Here is a 7,436-nt window from a genome sequence, read left to right as displayed (position 1 = left end):
AACTTTGTTTGTTGTTAAGCGCAAAGCGTTGCAACAATCACATTTTTGTTGCACAGTGAGGACATTCACTGAGTTACGCTTGAAAACTTTGTTTGTTGTTAAGCGCAAAGCGCTGCAACAATCATGTTTTTGTTGGGTTGTTTCGTACTGAAGGAGAAGATACGATCGCATTTCGCGCATGTAGTATGTTTCTGAATGTCATTTCTAAACTTAAAGATTTGTACAGCTTTTCTTTGTAAATCCTTTTCTAGTTAGTTGTTCTGTGTAACTGATGGGCATTATTCAATGGTGTTACACGGGAGGAAGTGTGAGTAAGTTTTCTCCAGGAGTAACTAAAGGAAACCCTTTTTTTTGGGGCGGGGGGTCATTGTCGCTTTCACTTGTAGGCTATTTCACAGATTTAAAGACAGCATATTTCTAAAATTATTTTGTTACTAGTTGATAATGCATCGTATTTATAAACAATGAAAGGGTTTATATTTTGCTCTATTTGATGACCTATTAATACATCCTTCAAGCGATCTTCCCCCGGTGGCTCGGCGGTAATTCTGAAGGATTATAACGCTAAAACCTGGTTTTAATACCCGTGATCGGCACAGCACAGATAACTCTTGTGTAGCTTTGCGCTTAACAACAAACAAACAAAGTCTGGAAGCGTAACTCAGTGAATGTCCTCACTGTGCACACCACTTACTGAAATCACTTTACGTGACGATCGTGACCTCAGACACAATGCACACAAAACGGAATTTCCCTCTAGTACACACATTCCCTCGTAGAACCTCTAAGCAGTCAACCATAATCCAATAACGTAGCTGTGTGAAGTTTGGGCATTATGGATCCATGTGTCAGACAATAGATTCCTGAGATGTGCACTCATCACCCGTCACAACTACCAAACGTGCTGACAGCCACGTGCAGGGACTTTCAGAAGATCTAAAAATTCTTAGATTTGCACAACAGATAACATAAAAATTCACAAACTTACACGATTAAACAGCGGTTTTTAACTCTCAAGAAACATCGACCAACGTTGTCCCAAATGAGTGTTAACTTCTATGATCTGGATGTGATCGAAGAACTACATCCACATACTGAACAAACAGATAAAAAATAACACGTCATGATAAGCACATAGTTGATCAGACTAATAAACCATAACAGACAGACGACAACCAAATCTTATGCTCAGGCTGCAGCAAGAGGAACCAGAAAACCACAGCTGATCAGTACTAAAACCACATCGCTATACAGGTAATAATACATTGTTGTTGCTCCTTAAACCTTTAGTGAACCAAAACATGTCGTATACCATACAAAGACATATCACTTCAAAACGCCACAATCAAACACAGCACATGCTCACAACCTAACTACTACCTCAACATTCTTAACACGTTCGCTGCTATGTGCTCCACATTGGGGTCACAACAGACTTTTAGTTATGGACCGCGTGACACACCGGTGGGTCACAGACAATTATGTTTGAAAGCCATATTTCTCTTGTGGCATATGAATTTGGGATACTGTGACTGCTCCTTGACACCTCTTGAATGGCACTAGGACATGAATTATTAATACTACTGGTAGCAACGAACGTATTAAATTCGTTTAATGTTCTCTAAATTAACATATAGTATGTTTTATAAACAACGCTATGGAAACCTCACCCCATTGTAATACAACAACAGATGAACAGTATAGTAAAAAAAAAAACAATTTTAAATGAAAATTCGTACTTCAGCTTCCCAGGCTACAATATAATTCACACTAATAAAACTAACACTATCGAGAAAATGCTATTTTATATCACATACACATATTTAGTGACAAAAGTAACTCTATATTTACCCTAACTATAGTGATAATGAAATCATCTTTAACGTCAGTGTTATGGTAATGCCAGGAATTATATTCTCCGTATAACAGCATATACAGGCAACTACAAAAGATCCAAGAGTTAGTATGGGAAAAAAATCGAGCTCCGCCCTTTGGGGCCGTGAGTGCGTAATAAGAGTGGTGGTTAAATCCTACTATTCCATTAGATTAGTCCAAGAACTGGCAGTAAATGGTATTGGTTAGCTGTCTTCCCTCCAGCACTCGAGTAGCTTTAGACGAATATTCAAAACATGCGAGGAATATAACGACTAAAACGACCAAGGAATATAACGATAGACTGAATGTTGTACTGTGTTTCAGAGTGAACCACAAAGGATGAGCCTCAAGCGCTATACTGGAAATTTTTAACTTTTTCAATCGACCATTTGTTGATAACGGCTGCCTTGCCTTTTCCAACCTCAACACCAATAACGCTATTAAATAAACACTAAACGTTACAGAACAATGCAATTATAATAGTTACAGGCTTCCACATAACATTCCCTTACACATTGCCTCAAAGTCAAAATTCTGAGAGGCGATTCCATCAGTTACTTTTAAAAAAAGGCACTTTAAAAGTAACTGACAGAATTTCTTTATTAATGTATGGCTATATCACAGCCATGAACTACAAACGTCCCATCTCTCAATAATGTTATGAACAACGTAATATTACAAACAGCTGTGAAACAAAAAATTAGATTGAAAAAAAAACGACTAAGTGAAAAATGAACTTAAAACTCCCAAAGTTTGTTCTGTTCTCTGAGGCAGCGGGCAGCGATTTGTTTTTGGTCGACCACTTGTTGTGCGTAAATATCTCTCGATTGCTACTATATGTCTGTTGTATCCCAACCGACCTGATGAGCCCTGGTATTGAGCGAAAGGTCTCGTCGGCACTGAATACAGCAGATATAGTGTGATCAACATATTATTACAACCTTTATGACTTTTACTCGTAAGTTCTTATGATTAGAAGCTCTTTTGAAAAAAAAGAAAAACACATAACAATATGAGGGTTTCCACTCGGAGGAAAACACGTATTTGCCAGCCACTAACTATTCTATAAAACCCTCATCGAATTATTACCATATCATATTCTATATTGAAGATGGAAGGTAACGCTTTGCTTAAATTTCTGAAAACTTTGAGGGCATCCTGAGATTTATGTCTGGAAACCTGGTTCAAAGCCAGGAAAACTATTCTACATGCCACTTTTATCCAAACGTCCAGATAAGTGGAACTTATCGCACTCGTCACTTGCTTCATAACACTTCAGAGAAATCGGGGGGTTCTAAACTTTATATACTTCAGGATTCCCCATAGTTCCTGATTGTTCACTTATGTCATAACCAAAGTGTTTTCGAGACATTAGTCTACACGTGTCACGAAAATTATACTTACGCCAGAACTCGCCCTCTTATCTACGAATAATTTTAGGTAAATGAGATTTCATTTCTATTTTACTTGAAATATAATAATTGTTCAATATTTCTAGAACCTTTTTCAATAGGAATTAACTGTTCAAACTCTTTTTAATGTGCTTGGTTTTATCGATTTTGTTTTTTCATATTTTACTAAACACCAATGTGCAGAACAATATTAAAATTTGTCCAGGTCGCTAACCTTCATGCTTCATGGGTTTGTTGCTCACGTGCTTCTAAGATATGTGACTCCATTTAAATTGTGTCGATAAGATAAGTCTCTTCTCACGTACACACAACAGCGCGCTCTATGTGATACATTAATTTTTTAATCGCAACTAAGAAATAATAATGCACGTTGTTTCAAAAATAAGTTTAGTCTACAGACTGTGTTATATGTGCTTCAAACCCATCACATCAATATTAGTTTGTGGAATTCGCAGTTTTTTTAATACTATTTGACAAAAATTTAAGATATTAAATTACTTCATAACAATTAGATTTGATCATTAATAATATAGCTAATGATAATTCAAATATGGTTATTTGAGAATTTATTGCAAAGCAACACAAGTGTTATTCGCGCTGTCACCTTTAATTTCGAACTAGAGGGAAGGCAGTTAGTCAATAGCATTCTCCGCCAATTCTTGGGCTATTCTTGTTTGTTTGTTTATTTGTAATTAAGCACAAAGCTACACAATGGGCTATCTGTGCTCTGCCCACCACGGGTATCGAAACCCGGATTCTAGCGTTGTAAGTCCGCAGACATACCGCTGAGCCACTGGGGGGGGGCTATTCTTGTCTGGTCAACTAGTGAGATTTGACCTTCACTTTTATAGCGCACTCACGACGTAAATGTGGAGAGCGTTTTTCGGCAACGAGTCGTAAACCATGAACCATTGGATTCATTTTGGGGCACGCTAAGCACTAGGATACGCCAGGCCCATATTTAAATATGTATTTTAGTTATTTTTATATACTAATTATTATTAATAATTAGCATTATATACTCAACATGAACCTTTGGATCCACTCTCCGAGCATATTAACCACAAGCCACACCCAGCCAACATTTAAACGTGTGTTAGTATTGTTAAATAATACTATATGCAAACATTCATTTCAGAATGGATTGCAAATCAATATGGTTGTTTTGTGTAAATTTTGTCGAGTGAAATATGAGAAAAACAGGATTTTCCATTGTTTACCCACGAAAGAAATGATCTAGGAAAAGGTGGGCAAATGGGGCACTTACCTTCGGGCCCAGATGGGGTCCTGAAAGGCCTATCAAAATCATAGAAGTTTTATATAAAATTGAAACAATAGTAAAAAAAGCGATTTGGAAAAGATTTAGCGGTGATAAAAAATAAGCATGTTTCTATTGGAATTTTAAATTCCACCTTGGATATATCCAGCTCCTGTTTCGAAGCCGTCTTCGGGCTAATTGATTCGCAACGTTTCAAAAATAGTGTGTCTGATGCACTCGAATAATGTATTTGCAAAAATAATACTATCATTAAAACAACAGTGAGATACAATGTAATATACAGAATCACAAGAACTGAGAAACATTTATAATAATTTGTTCCGACAATATTGTGTGCTTATAAAGACAAGTAATGTTGAAGGAGTTTAATGCTTCCTAGTAGTGAGCGAAAAGATACAAATTGAGTTATTATTACACTTTGTCATAAATTTACCCAAGCTATGAATTTAAAATATATGGTAATGTCGAATTACGATTTATGTATGATTAAGATGTTCGTAATAGAAAAAAAAACCACATTGTTTACCGATGACTGCTGGCCAACCCTTATTACTTATTGTCTCTGAGAAGAAAGACAAAATAATTTTTAATATTATTTGATTTCAAATATTTTAAAATTATCGTAACATTTTTGTTTTAAAACAAAATTTGATGCTAGATAATTATGTTACAGAGGAAGGGCCGGCTAATAAAGGAATTTTAAAGGAAGTAAGATTTTTTTATTGTATGTATGCGACTGTATCAGAATGTTTAGTGGGTATATAGGCCCTCCATGAAAATGTTATACCACAGGGCCTTTCAGAACCTTGCTTCACCGCTACAACTAAGTGAGCGTTTCTCGTCATACTCGCGACCCTCCTCTTCCCTTAGCTATAATATTTTTGTAACATCAATTACTAATATATATATATATATATATTTATATAAACATTATTAGAGCTTAAATGATAAGGAGATAAAGGAGATTGTTCCACTCGTTTAAACTATTGTCAAGTGATATTTTCACTTTCTTAGTAGCTTTCTTATCTGCTACTATTATGAACCTAGATTCCTGTTGATACGAAGCAGCGAATAACACATCAAGGTCGTGCTACTAATTCCTTGTTTGAAGGTTGTCTGACCATCGTAATAACATGTTTGTTTGGAGACCCTCACCAATCTTCTTGGCGGTCGCGACCTACAGAAAAGGCTGAACTGAGTTTTCGGGTTCCAATGTCGCAAGCTTCAGTCTTCACACCATTGTTCAAGCTATGTCAATCACACTTTTAAAGATCAAGTCGATATTTTGCTTTATTTGACGGAATGTGACGAGATCAGCTGTTTTTGTAAATATGTTTGAAATTACAGAAACTTTAGGGTATCTTTTGACAAGGTAGACTAACGCTTCACAGGTAAAAAATTGACTGTAACAAAAAAATGTATTTTTGATCCTCGGGTTTTTGGTTTTCAGATGAAATGAGTCATGTTATTCAATATCAAACGTCCTTAACCCACAATTTAAGAAGATTAGGAACAATTAATTACTAGTTGTATTCTGAGCAGGTAGGTAGAAATTAATAGAGAATTTTCAATGAATAAGCAAATGTTATTTTTCGTTAATATTTGTTTTCTGCGAGAACAGGAACATTTCATACGTAGACTCAATAAAAACACCTTCAAGTCCATTGATAAAACCTACATTATATTACAATAACAAAGCAACTTATATCTCCTGGAAAATAAGCACGTGGTAATATTTTGATAATTCACATCCATCCCCTCGTGTTGAAGGTGTATATTGATTGATTAATTAATTTTCTTGTTTTAACTTATTTTGTAACTTTTGTATTTTCGTATTTTATCCAGATGAAGTTGGTTCGATCTTTATCATACTTTATCATGTCATACCTTATCTTTATCATACTTTATCATGTCATACCTTATCTTTATCATACTTTATCATGTCATACTTTATCTTTATCATACTCTATCATGTCAGGTGAATCGACATCACTGAAAAGTACTTAATAATATGAATAATTGAGTCTGTTTTTAAACACTTTTTATATCTATTTGGTACCACAACAGAGTTGTATGTCTTATTACAGGTCTATGAATAATAACAAAACCAACAAAATAATTAAACTTTTGCTGCTTGTAGCATGAAATCTTAAACATGTATCTTAGTAATTTGAAGGAATTGTAGAAATAAGGTTTGTTTGTTTTAGATTTTTCCGCAATGTCAAATAAAAATGCTATATGCGCATAGCTGTCCCAAATTTTGAACTGATAGACCAGGGGAAAGGCAGCTTGTGAATAGAACCCTCCCAGGAAATACCTTCATCTATGTATCTTATAGGGACTAATGGATTAATCCTAATTACTAATAAGAGAGAGAAAACAAATAGCCGCAAGACGTAGAACTGGAAGAACTGACGCCTCCCTTCGCCCCCTCTTCTCCATAGTTCCTCCGCATATGATATAATTGAGCAAAATTGGAAGATATTCTAATTAATACCATTCGCCATCATTATATCAGAGTTCATGTTAGCTTGAAATCTGTGAATTCTTTCAATGCCAGGTTTATCGATAAACAACTTTCCCAATACCAGTTTATCGATAAACAACTTTTCCAGTGCCAGGTTTATTGATAAACAACTTTCCCAGTGCCAGGTTTATCGATAAACAACTTTCCCAGTGCCAGGTTTATCGATAAACAACTTTCCCAATACCAGTTTATCGATAAACAACTTTCCCAGTGCCAGGTTTATCGATAAACAACTTTCCCAATACCAGTTTATCGATAAACAACTTTCCCAGTGCCAGGTTTATCGATAAACAACTTTCCCAATACCAGTTTATCGATAAACAACTTTCCCAGTGCCAGGTTT

This window comes from Limulus polyphemus, unplaced genomic scaffold, assembly GCF_000517525.1.
Source record: "Limulus polyphemus unplaced genomic scaffold, Limulus_polyphemus-2.1.2 Scaffold3760, whole genome shotgun sequence".
NCBI classification, from domain to species: Eukaryota; Metazoa; Arthropoda; class Merostomata; order Xiphosura; family Limulidae; genus Limulus; species Limulus polyphemus.
Note: the sequence above shows the minus strand (reverse complement) of the source record.